Consider the following 19760-nt stretch of genomic DNA (forward strand, 5'->3'; position numbering starts at 1 on the left):
AAAAAAAGGCCAGGGATGTAGCTCAGTGGTTCCGCCACCTGCCTCACCAGCACAAGGTCCAGAGTTTGATCCCCATACCAAAAAAAACCAAAAAAACAAAAGCTCCACAAGAACTGGCATCATCAACACATCAAGGACAAAGAGAACATACTTCAGATACTCAGGAAGAAAAGGCAAGCAATCTACAAAATAGAAAAAGAAAAGTGTTGCATGTTGACGCAACGGTATTGAAAGCCAGGCGATAATGCACCAACGCCTACGACGTACGTACTACAGGGGAGAATGTGAGACCCATAGAAAATGCACTCAAGATGTCACACAAGCAGAGGCGGCAGACAGGTATTCTCCAGCGAGCAAGAGCTCGTGGAATATGGAAGCCATGGGCACTTGTGATAAACCTGCTTAAAGAGAAAATCCAGACAAATAAGGGAACAAAACCGAATTCTCAACAGCAGAGAATCTTTGACCAAACAGGCAAGATGCAGAGAATTTCTCTCAGTAGAACTAATACTCAGCAATTGCTTAAATTATGATTAGAGTACATAATGTCACTGGTACATAAACCATCTCGGCATGAAAGTACAATGGTAATGGAGAAAGAGCTTCAGAAGGGAACACAGGGGAGGCACTTGAGAGATGTCCTCCAGCCCATAGCAGGGACTCGCTCAATATTATCTAAACTTGAAAGCCGTAATTCCAGGGTATGGAACATCTCAAACTTCTTAATCTCACTTGTCCTCTCTTTTCTTACCTTCAAAGCAGTCTTTAGGAACTAATATCACTTGCAAAGGAAGAAGAAAAACACATCAGTTGGAGGTTTAGTGATTCTGTTTGAAATCACCCTCAGCTCTTTCTGGTGAGTCAAGTGACATGAACCGTGCTGCTTTCCCACCCCTGGGTAGAGGACACACTGGCAGAGTAGAACACTTCTGCCTAACTATCTGTCCGTCTTCACCTCCATCCTGGTTTCTGGATGTGGGCGTTGAAAGGCACTCAGCATGTGGTCACGTAGCGTGGGTGGTGTTTATTCCTCGTTGGTGGGAATTCTAGGTTCACCTTTATTACTTGTGTGTTTCTGCACTGTCTAATTTTTTTGTAACAAGGTTGGATCATTTTAAGACAAGGAATAAACCATCTTGATTTGACCTCTCCTGCTTAGCGCAGCTGGTTCTATTTTTGTTCCAAATACTGCTCCAAGAGTGTAAACTGGAAAGAGGAGCTGGCTCGGATCCGATTTCTTCCTGTGGGCATCGGCAAACCCTGGCTCAGTGCTAACTTCCAGCCACCACGCACTGAAACATGCCACAGAGGAAAGTGCTCACAGTGGGTTTGAGTGGGGCTCTCATTTTTCTCTTCTTTCTCCACCTAGTTCTCCAATTTCGCTCTCTCACTCTCTCTCTCTCTCTCTCTCTCTCTCTCTCTCTCTCTCTCTCTCTCTCTCTCTCTCTCTCGTGAAAAAAGAGGGAAATCTCCCAGTGCTGGGCACAGCACTGGGTCATGGGCTGCAAGGCGGACTAAGGAAGAGCACTTTCCCCTCAGGGGAAGACGCCTAGCAGAAAAGGTCCAACCCTGTAGGATTCCCTCCACGGGGTCTTGAGAGTGTGAACACCAGAAACAGACAGGAGAAAGATGTGCCCAGAGCCAGGGGACGGGGAGAAGGGGCAGTAGCATTTCCAGGCCACAGAGTTTCTCATCCGAATGCAGGTTGTGAAGGGCTGGAGGTGGATGGTGATGAGAGTCACCTGTTCATGGGAACAAACGAGTTCACACTGGGTTATACAAGAAACCTGGTTGGAAAGTCACATTGGATGCCGCGAGTACTTAATCTCAATCAAAATAATGCATAAATGTGAAGGACAGAGTGTCCACACACCAGCTTGCTGTCTTCTGACACCTGGTAATGAAGGCATGGAGATCCTCCTCACTGCCTCTGATTGAAGCCTATGTCAAGTCATTATCACCATACTCTTGTATGGAGATATTTCTATTTCACTCCTGAAAAGTTGGGTTCTGAGATCGTGGGCAGATCCAATTTCCACCTCTTTGGCTTGTGCATAAAGCCGGTACATATTCTCTCTGAAATGTAGAGCAAACAAGTAAGTGTCATAATCACTTAGTCGCTTTCTTCGTCTATACCCGACACCCACAGTTTAAGGGAGGAGAGTTTTATTTTGGCTCGTGGTTTCAGTCCATGGTCGGCTGGCTCCGAGGCAGAAACAGCATGGTGGAAGGGGCTGGCAAAGGACAGCGGCTCACATCACGCTGTCCCGGGAAGCAGGGAGGAGGGAGGAGCTGGGGAGGGAGATGCAACCTTCCAGACCACGCCCCCAGTGACCGCCTCTTCCGACCAGACCCCACTCTTAGCTGCAAATCAGCTCTAGCACGCTGCGACCGATCACCTTCCAAAAGCCCTGCCTCTGAGCGCCTGAGGCCCCTGGGGAACCTTCTAGATCCAAACCATAACATTAAGTTTTTCTTGTGCTTTTTTGTTGTTAATTTTCACATGAGCAAAAAAAACCCATTCAAAAATGTTTACAAGATGCTCAGCCAATAAAATTCAATTCCCATCACGCCCATTATCATCAAAACTGAGCCTCCCTTCAATGGGCAAAAAGAGGAATCTCCCACAAACTGCAGAGTCTGGGGCTCGGTTTGAGTCAGATAAGTTACTCCAGAACGAACTGAAATGCTGATTTCTGCAGAAACCGGAAGAGATCGCTCTGGGTGGCTGGCAGCTTCCATAGTTAATCAAGCAAGTCTGTGTTTCGGGGCATTTGGAAATGGAAGCATGGAAACTTGCTGAGGAGAGAATGGAAAAATGATCCCTCGCCCTCTAGTAGGGGTGACCCGTGCCTAAGGGCAGTGGCTGTGTGGGCACATGCATTTCCTAAGAGGCATCACCTCTACCGAGGGGCTCCAGTGATTACAGTTACCTCCTCCATTTCCCACTGAATTCGTAGGGTGGCAGATACAGTCTCATCACGTGTGCCCTGCTAAGCATCTCTGGATGCCTAACTAACCAAGACCCACTGCAGAGACAGTAAGCTCTGCCTGCCTCAGCTGGGGCTCTCCAGGACAGGTGGATGAATAATGCCAGCCCCTCCTGGCACTTGTGTGTGCCCCTGAGTGTCCTCTCTACACCACTTATGGTGCTAATGGGTTGTGTTTGCATGTCATGTCTCTAGGTCTCCTTGTCTGTCTAGACCATTTGTTAAAATATTGTTTGTGTTCAAGAAAAATCGAGGTTGTCTATGAAGGGCTCATGAATACCCCAAAAAAATCCAGTTACGAAAGTTAGAAAAAAAGAACTTCATGATAGGGCAACTCATGCCCCTTCCACCCTCAAAATGAACCCATGCTGACCGTGAGATGTCACCAAGATCCCATGATGCACTAGGGAGTCAGTATTTTGGAGTAGAAAAAAGGAGGATTTTGTTTCGTGTGAGCCCAATATGTATGTCTGACGTACCAGTAAGTAAACATCGTACTTTTACATGTAGATGTGAGCATCACTTTTGCCCTCAGGCGTGTCTGGGAAGTAGTTGACTTTCTGACTCAGTTCCATTTCCATTTCCTTCCCTCCTTATCCCCCGACGGGATCCATCAAACTTCTTATCCTGGTGGAAAGCTCAGGTCTGGGAAGAATTTGAAAAATCTATTCATAGGAAGCTCTAAATGCCCAAGAATGTAAGTCTTTTTAGGAGCATCTTACAAATGCTCCCCTCCCCCCTTTTTTTAATGAAAGCAATGAGATTTGTTTAATTGCCCTGTTGATATTTTTGGCACTGAGAAAATGGGTCAGAAAACATTTATGGAATTAGGACAGAAGTCCCTAGAGCATTCTTGTTATAGCAAAGATTAAAGTGTCAAAGCCAAGCAATGAAACCCTAAAGGAGAGGCATCAACTCATCCAAGGGCAGAGGAAGCAATTCAGAATTGAGAGGCCTTTTATAGTCCTCAGAAAAAGCTACACAGGCAGCCCCCTTCCTCTTGGGGCCAAGCTGACAAGTTCACTGACCCACTTTTCAAACAATCTGATTTATCCTTTGATCTATGGCTGTCATTCTCAAAATGTGTACATTTGACAGGATGTTAAAGGATCTTACACAGAATAAAGGGAGCTGCGGTCAAATCATTTTTGCAGACACATACAAAAGTGAGTGACTCTGCTGCTGATTTTTTTTTTAGTATTAAATACACCAAAGTGCAGTTAGGATCCTCAGAAGGAAAATGTATGCCTTGATGCTTCCCTAAATTAATCTCTCTTAGCCTGAAGCTCTGAAACAAAGACTTTCAGCAATAGGTCAAACATTTAGGCTCCCCGTAGATAAAATCAGCATCTTAGGTGGGTGTGTGGTCTCCATGGGTTGGACAGCCTGGCTCCCTTTTAGGAAGACTTGCTACAGCTGCATGGTTGAATGGCATCATCAGATATGGCACCTTGATTTGACCCCAGTATTTGTGCCTAGTCCAAGTACTAGCCCTCATCCCTGTTCTTGACTGCTCCCAGTCAATGATGGCACAGGGCAGCCATGGTGCCCCAGCCCAGTCCTCCAACACTGGACTTCTCCACCCCAGCTCTTCTGACATTTGGAACTGGAGAACTCTGTGGTAGGGGCTGTCCTGGGCATTGTGGAATGTCTAGCAGTATCCCTGGCCTCACCCACCCAATGCCAGAAGTGTCTTTCACTCCAAGTTATGACAACCCACAATGTCTCCAGACATTGCAAAGGATCCCAACCATCCCTGCCTGTGATCTGCTGTTCTACTGGGCAATCTTGGCTGGGGACCCTGCAGCAGTCTCACTGAAATGTCCTCAGACCTACACTATAATCTGAGGCTCTTCCCAAGCAGGACTCCTCCCCTCTGCATGTCTATCTGAGGGTCTCCCTAGGTCCTGCTTCTCTACACCCATTCTTCCTTCACAGACTCAGTGTCCCCCAAAAGATATGTCTACCCAGACTCTATGAATGGGACCTTATTTGGGAAAAAATCTGTAAATAAGGACCTTGAGGATCAGATGAAGATCTTGAGATGACGCCATCTTGGATTCAGGGTGTCCTTAACAAAGAGGAGAGGACACATAGAGATGAAGGAGAATGAAGACTGAGGCAGAGACTGGAGTGATGTGACCACAAGCCAAGGGACACTTGCAGCCACCAGGAGCAGGAAAAGAGAAGGAGAGGCTTTCCTCAGACTTTCCAGAGGAAGCACAAGGCTGCGGGCTACCAACACCTTGACCTGATTTCCGGTGTTCAGGACTACGAGAGGATAAACGTCTGTGGTTTAAGCTGCCTTTGTTCTACCTTGTTACTACAGCAGCTCTAAGAAACAAACACAGACACGTCCCCTGATAATATTTTGCACATCTAAGCCTGTTTCTATACCTACTTCTCAGAGGACTGGAACTGACACAGGGGCCAAATTCAGGGCCCAGAGCCTCGATCTCCTCTGCTTTCCAGATCTGACTTACTTGACCAGTTCTCTACAACAGTGTCTCTCACATCATCTAGAGGAAAACATTCAATTCCCAGTGCCTGAGTGTCAGGAACAATTGTACATAATTTTGGGGAAAAATCCTTTCACATTTAAAATTATGATTAGACCTAGTTTTCCTGCCTACAGACTAGCTACAGCATGTGGAGACATAACTCTGTTTTCTCCTCCAGTCACAGCTAAGACCTCAATGGTCTGGTGATGCTGCAATGCTCCAGGACAGGATTATACCAGCGGAAGACATCCCGGGGATGGACAAATTCCTAATCAACATAAGTTCCTCATGACCTAGGATCTTCATCGGCCTAAGTTCCTCATTGCTCTAGGATCATTGCTGCTGCCTTCTGGGTCATCTGTTACTCCCCATGTACCGAATAAAGGTGTGGCAAGCTCGGGTCTTTCATCTTTGCCTCCCAGAGCAGCACTGACCAGGCCCGAAGCTCAGCTTCTTCTCTAAGTCTCATTTCTGTCTATATATTAATTAATTCACCTTATGCTGTCGTGGCTCACAGGAGGCTAGGACTCACTGCAGGAGTTCTAGTAACGTCCCCTTTCCCTGTTCCCTACACCCAAGCTACCCTCCAGGCTATTTGAGCTACACTATTTGGGGATGAGACTCAGACTTGAGTATTCTTCGATACACGCCAGGTACAGCCAGGGCAGAAAATTGCTTTTCTAGAGAACTATCCTCAAGTGTGGGTGCCCATCAGAGCCATGGGGGGAGGGGGTCATTAAGATTCAGAGGGCTGGGCCCCTCCTGGGAGCTTGAGTCCTTAGGTCTGGTGCAGGGCCTGAGAACTTGCATTTCTAAAAAGTCCCCAGGCATGGTCATGCTTTGTCAATTCAGGGGCAATGAACTCACCCCGATTTTTTGATTCTTTCTGAATATAGCCTTGCAAAATGTAGCTGGCATCAACTGCCAATGCAAGACTAGCAGGACACCCAAGGTTGCTGAGGTTCGCTTCCAGCCACAAGCTGAGGGAATGCCTGGGGTGTGTTCTGATCCAGGTGTGACAGGGTCACCGCGACTGAGCTTCCAGTGTCATTTAAAATTAAACCTGTCTCAGGGAGGGAGCTCAGTTCTCAGACTGTCACCCTGATACATCAACTGAGAAGAGCAAACCGAGCACCCTACCTTATTTTTACTTGCAGATTCTTTTGCAGTGCCAAGAAATTACCCAATGTCAACTCAGAAGATGTTCAGAAACCCTGAGCATCAATGTCTTTCTCAGCAAAATCGGAGCAGAGCCTCTGTCACTCTCAGCAACACCTAGCTTGTTGTGTCTGACACCAAAACAAGTCTTTAAAACAGAATTGACTTTTTTTTCTTTTTTCTTTTGCCCGGGAAGTGTTATTGAGTCTACAAAATGTAGAAAGAAAATTGCCCTAACTTCGTTATTGAGTTGGCCGGGTTTTGTCATTTTATCTCCGTTGTCCCATTGGAAGGGGCATAGAGCAAGTTTTCTCTAGGACAAGGGACAGCGAACACACACGCAGAGGCATTTGTGTGCAGCTCAGTATAGCCACCCTGGAGACTCAAGCCTGGGAAATTAGGGGCTTCAGAAAGACTTGTTTATTTCACTGCCAATAACGGACAAGACTGAGGCAGGCGAAGAGCTCTTTTACCGTGCAATATAAATCCTTATGATTCAGTTACTAGCACCGTGATCCCCAAAGGGTGAATGTGCATATTTGTTGAAAACTGCTTCTGTCAAAACCACCACAAACCAGGCAGTGATGAATGTTTCTGTAAGTAGGAGAAGAGGGAAGGGAACCAGTCCCACAGAACATTCCCGAGGACCATGTGTCCTGGATAGAAAGGTGGCACCTAGGAACCCAAGTCACCATGGAGGCAGGAAGGCCTCTGAACAAGGGGAAGGACAATGACAGTGACCTCTGGTTCAGCCAGACACCGTGTGAGGCACACTTCCCACATTCCTCTAACAACCCTGCAACTTATTAAAGAAACCTGACTGTTAGTTTCAAAGAATAATAATAAATACGAGAAGTGAGGAGAATGGAGCCGAGAGGAAAATGTTATCAGATGTGTGCTCACATCCCTGCAAGGCAATCCACGCACTTGTATTCCGGGTCTCTCTGTGATTTCATTCTCAAGACGTAGCCCGTGTTTAAATACTGTCTAGACTTCCAATAATTGACGAGGTGGAAGTACGTGTGTGTTGGCAAATGAGATCTATGCTATGCATCCCCACCGGTAAAATGTTAAAACACATAGTTTCATTTAATGGGCATTCATATTTGAAATTAAGGTAGATTCTTTTATTTAAGAAAAGCTTGGGAATCAAAGTAGAAATGTTACTTTTCTTAATCATCCTTTCTTGCTTCCCATGGTGCAAAGATAGTAGGCCAGAAGGACTGTGAAGCCTTACCTAGGCACACTAAGCTAGTGTTTATCTTTATGCACAATGCTGTCCTGAAAATGCACACTGGTGGCCCATATGCCAAATGTGAACACACCTACCCAGTATATGCAATGGGACCTCCATTATTTAGAAGCAAATCTACATAAAATTCTGAGTTACACGTTCTCCTTTAGACATGAGCTTCAGCAATATACTTTCGGTATGTTCCACATGGTTGTTCCATTTATGTTCTTTTATAACTAACTGGTCATGCATTCACTGTACTGGTTTCAACCTGATGGGAACTGGATGGGGTTTAAGATCTGCTACTTCTCACATGCCTAGTTGCTTTCATTTTGGTTGCAATTAGATATTTATGAAACCTATGCTTGCTATCTCATTTTAAACTTCTTTTTTTCTTTTTTATTGGAATTTATATGAGAAAATGAGAAAAATGCAATGTAACAGAGAAACAAATCACCAAAGCAATTGCTTCTAGATAGAGACAGCCAATCTGTGGACACAAAATTAGCAGCTGCAAGGGAAGGGCCACCTCTATGTTACAGGTGGGAGCAGCCACTCCTCAGCTGATGCGCACAAATGCAGTATCTAAAAGGCAGTTTAGGAGTGCTGATGTAGAATTTCCAAAAGTATCTGATGTTTAAAAATAGGAAGTACATGAAAGTAGAAGACTCCTCACTTCCTGTGATAATTGTATCACTTGGTGTTGACCTAACAGACATTATGTTGCTGATGCTACAAGGAAGGAAATGATGCAAAGGAAAGAAAATCCACATGACAGACCCATAAGTAGAGAAGGCAAATGTGTCATCCCCCTGGAACGTGTGTGTGTGACAAGTGAGCCAGTGTGTTCCAAGATGCCCCCCAAGGGCCCATGTACAAGCAAGTCTTCTGAAAGTGCCAGATCTGCTACCACTGAGGTGTCGACTTTGAGTCCCTTCAAAGAAGGGTTGATGAAGAGTAGCTCCCTGATGCAGTCCACATTTAAGTTTTTCATCTACCAAACACAAAGCTGCATGTAGATATCAGGAGGTAAGACTCACAAACTACCTTCCAGAAATAAAATGAGAAGCATTCAATTCTGTCTCAATTAACCTGCCATTTCTTGCCTAGATCTCTTTAAAAGCTGAGGGAACCCATAGTTAGTCTGAGAGATTCAAGTGCCAGGAATTCTGCTCTCTCTTTTTTTTATCTTGGCTGTGCCATGCACAAAGAAGCCAGTTCTCATGGTCACTATAAACCAGTCCTGCCCATCTTTTCAGCCCAATATTTGCTGGTGTTACAACTGTATTACCGAGCCCCGAGCCCCACACTAATCATGCGGGACAGCCTCTCAGTCTCTGTCAGTAACTTCGGATACTAGAATTGGGTCAAAAGTTATGAAAAGAACCATAATTTCCAAGTTTTGCTTAAATAGTCATTTAGAAAATTAAGTGTTCTGTTAAAGTTCTTCAGATGCATTTGCTAAAATTAGAAATTACTTAAATAGCAAGCAATGGAGCAGTAATTAAACCATAGTGTACCTTAAAATGAAATAGTGTGTCATCACTGAAGATAATTTTGAAGGCTATATAATGACATAAGAAAGTGCTGAAAATGTAGTGATAAATGAATAAATCAGTATTTACAATTATATTGATACATGTACAAATATCACAAGATTATGAACATAATGCTATCCGTAGTTATCTCAAAGTGGTAAGATTTGGTCTCTCTTCTCTAAATGAAGATTTTTGTGGCTTGCTTTTTATACAAAAACTATCGTAAGTGTTAAATTGATTGTCATATTATGGTTTTGCTCAGAAAAAGTGGCTGCAAAATGTGGCTACTGTCATGATTGTGTTTATAAATCTGAGCAAACTTTTTTTTGCCTTTAGTACCAATGGAAAGATGCAACCAAGAAGATGGCTGAGGGTATGGCATCTGTGGTGGTTAAGCGTGATTGCCCAACTTGATTGGCATGGAAGCCACAGAGATGAGTAAAGCACACTTCTGGGTGTGTCTAGATAGGTCCTGGAGGCATGACCTCAGGGTCTTATCTCTGGTTCCCTACCTACTCCTCTTTTGGTACCATTCCCTTGCTCTGCTTCCCAGCTGCCATGAACTGAGCAACTTTGTTCCACCACACCCATCTGCTATGATGTTTCTGCTTTGGAGCTTACTGACCATGTACCAAATCGCTGGAACCGTGAGCCAAGTTAAACCTCTCCTCCTTTAACTTGTACTTGTAGGGTACTGGGTCTCAACAACAGAAAAGTTGACTAATACCACACCCCTTCCCAACAGTCTTAATTCTCTTTGACTGTGGGTTGGCAAACACAGTAACCAATGCATAGATTTCCAACATGAGCGTTTAAATCAAAAGATGAACATCTCTTCAAAGTGAACTCTTCAGTCAAAAAGTATCTAGGACATACAAAGCTTTTTAAAAAAGTTCTGAGATGTGGGAGGCACTAGGGACTATCGGACAGGTGGAAAGCTTGGCATGGACGCTGGAGCTGGATCACATGGTACAAAGAAGAGTGATAGAGTGCCAAGAAGCCCTTGAACAACACTAAATAAAGGTAGCGGTGTATCCCAGGTGCCTGTCAGCAGCTCCAGCAGATGCCAGTAAAAGCCAAATCAGATATGCAAATTAGTTTGGATCCACCAGGACAAAGGCAGAACAATTCTTTGTCATCCTCCAAAAGAGTCTCATTCTTACCTGTAAAGGAATCAACACACCTAGACTAGAAAAATAGAAAATGACTTATAGTTACTGGAATGGGAGCCACGAATGAATTTCACCAGCATGGAAGAGGAATACCTCAATTTCTGCTGTGATTCTTTGAAAAAGGAGCACTGGGAGTTGTGATGAATCCATGATAGTCATAGATTTCATCCTTTCGCTGTTGAGAGGCAGGAGAATAATTCCAATGACACTTTGGGCCACTCATCTCCAATTGAAACACACACACCAGTGAGCCTTGAGCACCACATGAAGAATTTCAGAGGAAGAATTTCTTGCCCACAAAGGTAACTAATCTCTGAAATGGTGTTTGCAGAAAGCCAGAACATCTTCTGAAGCAGAGTATGCTTCTGAAGCAGAGTGTGCAAAACACACAAAGCAGGAGGTCACTGGCCTTCGTGTCTAGTGTGGTGGATGTCTTTGTCAAGTGTTCAGCTTCCCATGGGCTCATTTTGCTTATCAGTGAGATATAGGTCCCAGACAAGGTAGATTTTAAGGTCCTCTCCAATGCTGAGAGTCTAAGATCCTACAAATTCTTTACCACATAAACTACATCTCCATCTCCAAAATTCAACTCAACTCACTCAACATTCAAAACTCATCTCATAAAACGTGAACATAAAATTCAAGTCAGTGTGTTCAAGAGGTGGCCAGAGGTGCATGCATTTCTCTTGGGATAGAGATGGAGCTTCACATCTCTCAGGTGGCTTCCCCCAGCACTCTGGAATTTTCCTCATGGACTGTTCCTTGGATGATTGGCCTTATGTTGAGCCAAGCATCTCATATGACCTATTTTGATTTCCCTGGAAATTATCATATTTGATGAGATGGCCAAGTTCTCCAAAGACTCTAATACAAGAAAACAGCAACCAAAAATTGGCTTTCCTATCTTGGTTTTTTAAATCAGAGCCCAAGGGGCACTCAACCATACTTGGTTAGGTACCACGACTCCTTTTTTTTTTTTTAGTACCAGGGATTGAACTTGTGAGGCAGGCAGCAGAACCACTGAGCTAAATCCCCAGCCTGATACAAAGACTTCTAAGGTCAACCAGGGCATAGTTTCATTCCTCTACTCCAAAGAAAGGAAGATTTTATTTTTAGTTTCAGGATCCTCTTTGGCTGGTGAGCACTCCAGTTTGATAGCTTTTATTCTTCCTACAACTTGATTTCTTAAAAGCAAAGCATTTTGCATCTCATTTCAGGCCTGCACTTAGACTGATCAAAGATAATGATATTCTTAGCAAGTGAAATATACCATTTCCCAGCTCAATCTTTTCTGAAGACAATTTGTTGAAGCAAATTTTAGGGGAGGCTAGGAAGTGGGGGAAGCTCTCCAACTTGTGTTGCTGTGGCAACTTCTGCAAAAGCTAAGGATATGCTTGCTCTGCTTCCAAGTGAGTGCGATTTTACTTCTTAAAATATCATCGATTTCCATAGTGCAGAGATGCAATTAGCCAGATCTATAGAGAAGGAGGATTTTCTTTTGTCTCCCTTGGGTGCTAGAAGGTCAGGCTGAGATGAGCCCTTTTCATAGACATGAGACAGTAGAGTTTGAAAAACTTTTTCAGGTCCACCTGGATGGAGGGAGAAGTAGTGAGGACGAGGTGTTTACCCAAAGTCTTGTGCGGTCAGACCCTTGCTGGGACCACTGAGCTGAAGATAACTATTTGGGGGTAAGGGTGTGATCACAAAGGAGTCCTCAGCGTACAAGCCAAGAAAGCCACCTTGTAAACCAGCTCTATAACACTTGGTCTGATGCATTCCTTTCATGAAACACTTCTAAGTTGCTTGCACAATTTAAGAAGCTTTGTGCTTCTAGTCTCCAGCAACAGTCAGAGCTGTGACATGCACAGAGCATTCATTCTCTGCAAGGCAGTGGGAAACACCCTATGGGAGGCTAGAAAAAGGGAATGCTGTCAACTGGGGAAGTGGGAGGTACAACATCTAACCTTAAGAACTATATCCTAGAATGGAGGGAAAGTTCAAGTGAATGACAGGAGAACATGCCCTGCAAAAGTAGCTTACTCTTCGGATCTGCTTCTTCCATTTCATCATTGCCAAGGACTTCACTCTTCTTAGGGATTGATAATGGACTCCTATTGCCTACAAGGTAACACCAATTTTATTCCCATGAAATTCTAGGCCTTCTTTCATGTGTCTCTGACTCTACTACTACCATTTTTCTTCTGCAGACCTTCACACACAAACACACACACACACGCACACACACACACACACAGAGTCTCCAATGCCATCTTACCATCTTGATTCTCCAAGCACCTGCCACCATATTGTTTCTGCACTGGCTTGCCCATGTTGTCTTTGGCCCTTTCAAAACTGGCAACTTTCCAGCCCTCAAAGTTAACCTCAGACCCCAGCTCTTCCAAGAGGCCAACCCCGACCCTTCCTCCGCACTTGGCTCTTAGCTCTACTTCAGTATTTGGAACCTACTTGCTCATATGCTCTTTGTCCTCCGTAACAGCCTTGTTCCTTGATAACAGTGACTGTGCCTTGTTCAACTCCACATTCTCCACAGAGCTTATGATGTCCTGCATGAAGCAACCTGTCAAAAAGTATACATTGGTTGAATATATGCACGTAGACACACACACACACTCACACACCCAGAGATCTGCAGATGTGGGCTTATGTCTATATGCAATGGAGGCCTAGCTCCATGGACTTGATTAAGCTCTGGTAACTGTATGAGAGATAGGACTGGATTTGGGGGTCAAGTGGGCTTTGTCTGGGAAGATGAGATGGAAGAGGTATCCTGAGCACTGTTTTAAAGGAGAGAAGGAACCTACCTGGCAAATAAACAAAAGCTCATCTCATATGCAGGAGAGACAGTATACAAAGAAAGGCTGGAGGGCTGAAACAGAAACATCATGTGGAGTTTGGTTTGCCTGGCATGCCAGGTATTAACTGAGCTGTTAAGTACATTTAAGGAGAATGCAAGACTATTTTCAAAGCATCCCATTCTATTTAGCTTTCTTTCATGGGCAAAGGAAGCTGCATGGCATTGTGGAAGAAACTGGGCCTTCAGAGCTGAACAGCCTATTTAGAAAACCCACTTGGGTTGCTCCCCAGCTGTGTGTAATTGTTTAACTTCTAAGAGCCTCTGTTTTCTTATCTGCAAGATGGGAACAATACCTCATGGTCTAGATTAGGCCATATAGCATAGAGTCCTGCATGCTGCACACAGATAGACAATGACAATGTGATCGTGTTTTCCTTACTGGGTGGTTACTTAGAGAATCTATGAGAATGTAACTAGCTCAAACCAATCTCAATAGCATCGTAACTGCTAAAGAAAATTTTCTTTTGCTATCTTAAATCTCTCTTTTTCTTTTATGAATTCTGTTTCATAAAGTAGTAGTTATGAACTCCAAGGACTTGACACCAGGATTATATTTAGATGCTAACTTAGCCTACCTTTGGGGGAAAAAAGAGGCATTTAAAACTCATGGTCACACCAGACGTAATGACTCAAGTTCAAAGAATAGAGTATGGAAAGGGAAAGCAAAGAGTAACTTCGCAGTGGAGAAACCTGGCAAGTAGGACCCTAAGCAACATCAGCACTAACGTCGTGGGACTCCCAAAGCCCCTTGGGATTCTGCAATGGGAAAGGCCCTTCAGCTCTATCAGCTTCTTCCACTAAACCTTCAAATCCCGTCTGGTCATGAGAAATAGATCAGAAAACAAATGGAGGGACAATCTATAGAACACGTGGCCAGTGCTCCTCAAAACTGTCAAGGTCATCAAAAACAAGAACAGCCTGCCAGACCGTCATGGCCAAAAGGAGCCTGAGGAGACATGATGACTAAATCCAGTGTGAGCACCTGGAGTGGAATGAGGATGGAAAGAGGATGCCTGCCAAAAGAAAAAAAAACTAATAAAGCTTGAATCAAGACTGGAATTGGACAGATACTAATGGACCCGTGTTGATTTCTTTCCAGTGACAGATGGGCCACGACACGTGTGTTGTAAATCAGTACAGCGCTGATGAATAATAAAAGTAAATACACATGTAAAGAAAACTCATAGCCCACCATGAGCATAGTGAGAAATAAGGGCTGTACACTAGCCGGGCACCGTGCGGAGGATCTCAGAGCTGACACACAGGCCAGACCAGCACGGAGCCCAGATGTGCCTGGCCAGGCTCCATCGTGGCCAGTGCAGAAGATGCATTCCTTGGAGATGTGAACCCTGGTTTTTCATCTGAGATCATGCCCTTTCCTAGCACCCAGCTAGTGTAAAACTGGAATCCAGGAAGCAATGTGTAAGAATAGCCATGCAGCAGAAGAGAAGGTCAACTTTGTCATTGTGTTAATGTCTCCAAATGCCAATCATCTGGCTTCTTTCCTCAATTACTCTGGGCATTTTGAGATGCATGTCTTTGAATAGACATTTTTCTTGAGGGCAGATATTTGCATATTGCCTTTCACAAGCAGAGTATAATGTTATTCATAATGAATGTTTTGTTTTGCTTCTTATTGGTCCAGACAGCAATATGGGGTCCTGAAGATGAACCAGGTTTCTGAACTCAATAATCCTGGTTATAGATTAGGATCCGCTGTCTGGCTATGTATACTCACATGGGTGACTTGGTCTTGTTTATCCAAATTATCCAATAGGAGTAATATTTCTTACACTCAACATGTGTTAGGAGGGATAAATATATGTAAAATACTAGGCTTCATGTGGTTAATAAGTGAACAAGTAGAATTTAATCATTTGGGCAGTGGGGGAGCCAATATTTCTTTATCTTCTTCTGGAGAGGATGTAGAAAAAGTGTAAATAAGATTGCATGGGAGAGGTTTGTGGAAAGGATTTGCAAAAGCTTCTTCAATGCCTTCAAAAGACCTGTTCAGACTGGGTTTCTGGGTGTGATCCTCGGGCTTAGATCAGCTCCCAAATGTCATCCTTCAATTAAAGTAGTGTCTCCCAAGGGCCAAGACATACTTGAGTTTAGTTGCATGTTATTTATAGAGAAATATAACTAGTAATATTTCCTCCTCCAGTGTCCTTAAAAATAACACCAAACATAATTCTTTTTTAATGTTTATCTGAAGCACTACATTCAAACATTGCAAAAGTGGTGTGTGTGTGTACACGAACGCACACTATATAACAGAGTTAGAAAATATTCTGACTGTTGGGTAGGATGGAAACATGTTGTCAGTTTGGAAGCCAAGCGACAGTCTGGCAACTCAGCCCTTAACCAAGCGATCAGACTTAGCATCACCAATAAATAATGAGATGCTTGGGCCGGAGATTTAGCTCAGTGGTGCCGCCGCCTGCCTCACAAGTGCAAGGTCCCAAGTTTGATCTCTGGTACCAACAAAATAATAATCATAATCATAATCATAATCATAATAATAAAATAATGAGTTGCTTACATGAAGTCCTCATAGGGTATAATCTATTAAGAAGTACACATCACCTTGGAGGTATTCCTGCCGACATGTGAGTGTTCATGTGCAAACAACCAATACAGTCCAGAATGTAACACATTATGTAAGATGGCATTTCTTTACTTAAGCACTATCATTATTTATGCCCAGACAACCAGGGCTTGGGGTGGGGACAACTGTCTTGTGCACTGTAGTGTACATAGCAGCATCCTCGGGCTCTACCCACTGGATGCTGGCACACCCTCCAGTGAAGACTGCCAAAATGTCTCTGGGTTGCCAAATGTCCCTTGGGGTCAGGAGGTAACAATTCACCTCCTTCCCTCATACACTACACTTGGCTGCAAACCACTAATATTAGAAAGCTGACCTGGTCCTTTAAAAACATCCTGATGTCCACACCGGTCCCCTGGGCAGGTCCTCTGGGCAGGTCTGCCTTGCTAATGAGCTCCCATGGGCTGCCACCTCTGCCCTCCACAGACGACCGGTGGACCACAGCTCACTGGGACTAGTTCTAGAGCAGGCAGTCAGGGAAGGAGATAAATCCACAAACAGAAAGAGAACTGAAACTTCACTTCTTGTTAAAGGAGGGCCCATAAACTGGCTGGTCTCTGTTAGCATACATCTGTTAGGTTGTTGGTCTATTTGCAATTAATGTGTTGTAAAAGATAGTTTCTTGAGAACAGAGGTGCTTACTTGCTCGTCTACTGTGACTGATACTGCTTTTCAGCAGTCTTTCCTTTTTGGACAGGGGCGGGATGGGGAAAATATGTTAGTTTATCATCGGGGAAAAGGAGCCCCTATGTTTACATTCAGAAGAAAATATAGCCAATTCTGTATAGAAAATTAGCCTTTGAAAGGTGCAATGAAGTTATCAAAATCATTTCCACAGCACAGTAAATCTTCCAATGTGTTTACTTTACAGGACAGCTCATTTGTTAAAGAAAATATGGAGGGGAAATGTTAAGCAAAAGTAAATGAAGCCACAGCTTAATCATTTAAACTTAATTGCTACTTTTTAAGTGTCTTATTCTGGAAACTTTCTCTTTGCATAAGTTTCTTTATGCTGTTTGTCATCACACACAATGGTGCATCTTTCTTCCCTGTCTTACTGCGGGAGCTCTGCTCTATACCATATACACTTTTGGAAAACAGCATATTCATAATTTCATACTATTTCATAATTCTATTTAATACACCATCCTTGGAAGTAACAAAGCTTTCAGAAGAAGTTTTCTTCAAAAACAACTCAGGCACAATTTGGTCTCCATCTCTCTGGTACATTATCACAGCCTGATCAAACCATGAAATGACAGAAAGGGTTCCTTCCGATTTTAATTGGGTGGCCCCAGGTGGCCCTAGCTGGAAAAATCTTGAGTGGGGCATGGTGTAAACATTTCTTGAAATATCCCCAATGCCTCTTCAACAAGACAGGAAGTGAGCCTATCCTCACTGAGTTCATCTACCTCTGTGTAGCAGTGCTGGGTAGTTCAGCTGCTGTCCCTCCTGACTGTCAGGGTTGAATATCTATAAATCCCCTTATATGTTCACCAATAGGGTGTGACCTTGCAATGATATTCTGAAGGACTGTTCGGTCCTCCCTCAGTACCCAGGATGCATGGGTTCCCAAAGCTCCATATCAAAATCTGCACATGCTCAAGTCCTTCCTGAATAAAAGGTGCCATATCTAAGTAAGCCCTATGTACATCCTCCTGTATACTTGAAATCATCTCTAAATGTCTATATGTACCTGTAAAGTACAAGTACTTTATGCAATGTCATCTATAACATCTACTGTCAATACAATATAGTTGTTTTTTAGGGGGAAATGACAAGGAGAAAATGCCTGGGTGTCCAGTACAATTAGAGGAAACAATTAGATGTAATTGTTTCTGAGATATTTTCCATCCAAGATTGGCTGGTAGCTAGGATGCAGAGCCCACATATATGGAAAGCTGCCTGGGTAGATTCTGGGTGGAACAGTATAGATTTTCGTCAGTGAAACTGAAAGGGGAACCAGGGTCTGACACACACTCCCAGGGCTGACCCTAGCCAGGACTGGAGGCAAACAGAAAGCAGGAAGAGAGGGACATTCCCCTGTCAACAGATTCCCAAGACTAAAAGCCATGACACAAAGCAAACCCTGTGCCTCCCAGTAGGATACTCTTTATTTCCCCACCCCCACCCCCTCATTTGTCAGGAAACTGCAGGAATGGTCAATGTGGACTTCAGAAAGGAAGAAGCTGATTTTGAGTGTCTTTAAAAATGAGACTTTGGGTAGCCAGGAGAAAATAGCAGACCTCCAAGAGAAACCAAATATTGGGGGGCCACTTTGTCTCTTTGAATTTCTGCTTCTTCCTGAATTATCTGGAATTGGGCTACCTGGATAGTTCTAGACAGCTAGTATTAAATGTGCTTGGGAGTCAAGTCCAAGTGGACACATACAGTATTTCCAGGCTACTGCTTCTCTTTGCTTCATGAATCCTTGTCTTCATTTTTAAAAATGAAGGAGAGGCAGGAGTGGTAGAGTACTTGCTAGCATAGGAAAATCTCTGGGTTCCGTCCACAGCACACAGAAAAAGGAAAGTAAATGTGAGATTATCCAGATGGTTATCCAAAGGAGGCAATCCCCAGTCACTTGGACAAGGCCGTCCAAGGGCTCAGCCATCACCACTCTTCAGCATGAACAGTGCTTCTCAATGGCTGAGGTGACAAAGGACCATCCATCTCAGCGTCACCTGGGGAACTGTCAGGCATGTGGATTCCTGGACGCCAGGCTGGCCGCTGACTCAGAATGTTGGGTGGAAGCCAGAGAATATGCATGTTTAACAAGCTCCCTTGCGAATTCTTGCACTCCGCTGAAGGCCAACAACTGCGGATTTAGGTTTCTGGAAATGAGATCAACCAAGTGGAGAACACTGGTGTCACAAGATGCATCCGAAAGAGCCTGAGCAAGCAGAAATTGCCAGTGTGCCTTTGAAGAAGGCATTGGGGGAACTTTCAAGGGTCTACACATTGTGACTTCTCTCTGCAAGATACAACACCAACCTTCTAAGGTTGGCAGACTACTGTGAAAGAGAAGGGCAGTGGGAGAGGGATGGAGGGAGAAGGGAGGGTAGGCAAGTCTGATCCCCTCCTGAGTAACTTGATGACTGAATGAGACCCTGTCTCATTTATAAGTCATATAATGATACAATCTATAAGCTTATAGATCACATAGGAATAGAATCTATAAATGTATTCGATATATAATACAATATGTTTATAGGTTACATCATAATATAATCTGTAAATGTGTTCACTATATAGTAAATATATGTTTATAGATTATACAGTAATATATAAATGTATAGATTATATAAAGAATAAATAGTTACATAAGCACATGCTATATGAATAACATATTATGTAATGATAAAATTATAAGTACAGTAGATAAAGTTTGTTTGTTTATATAAATTATGCACACATTATTCATGAATATGTACCTTAATTTATGCATTAACCTGTAGATCCATGTGTATTTGTGTATAGACATGTTCATATATTGCTATTAACTTCCCTATACTAATGCTTATGTCTTTATGACCCATTGTAGGAAGATGTGCATAACGTGCTGAATGAATGTCCCCCTTTTCTCGGGATTCTAAAGGAAATCAGCACACACTGTGGGCTTTCTTGGGCAACGCCCTCAAAGTCTAATGCTGCCTGCAGCGAGCAGAGGGCTTCTCCACCCCA

Source organism: Heterocephalus glaber, unplaced genomic scaffold (genome assembly GCF_053883595.1).
Source record: "Heterocephalus glaber isolate CG9 unplaced genomic scaffold, H.glaber_assembly_v1.0 deba00001072, whole genome shotgun sequence".
In the NCBI taxonomy this organism is placed as follows: Eukaryota; Metazoa; Chordata; class Mammalia; order Rodentia; family Bathyergidae; genus Heterocephalus; species Heterocephalus glaber.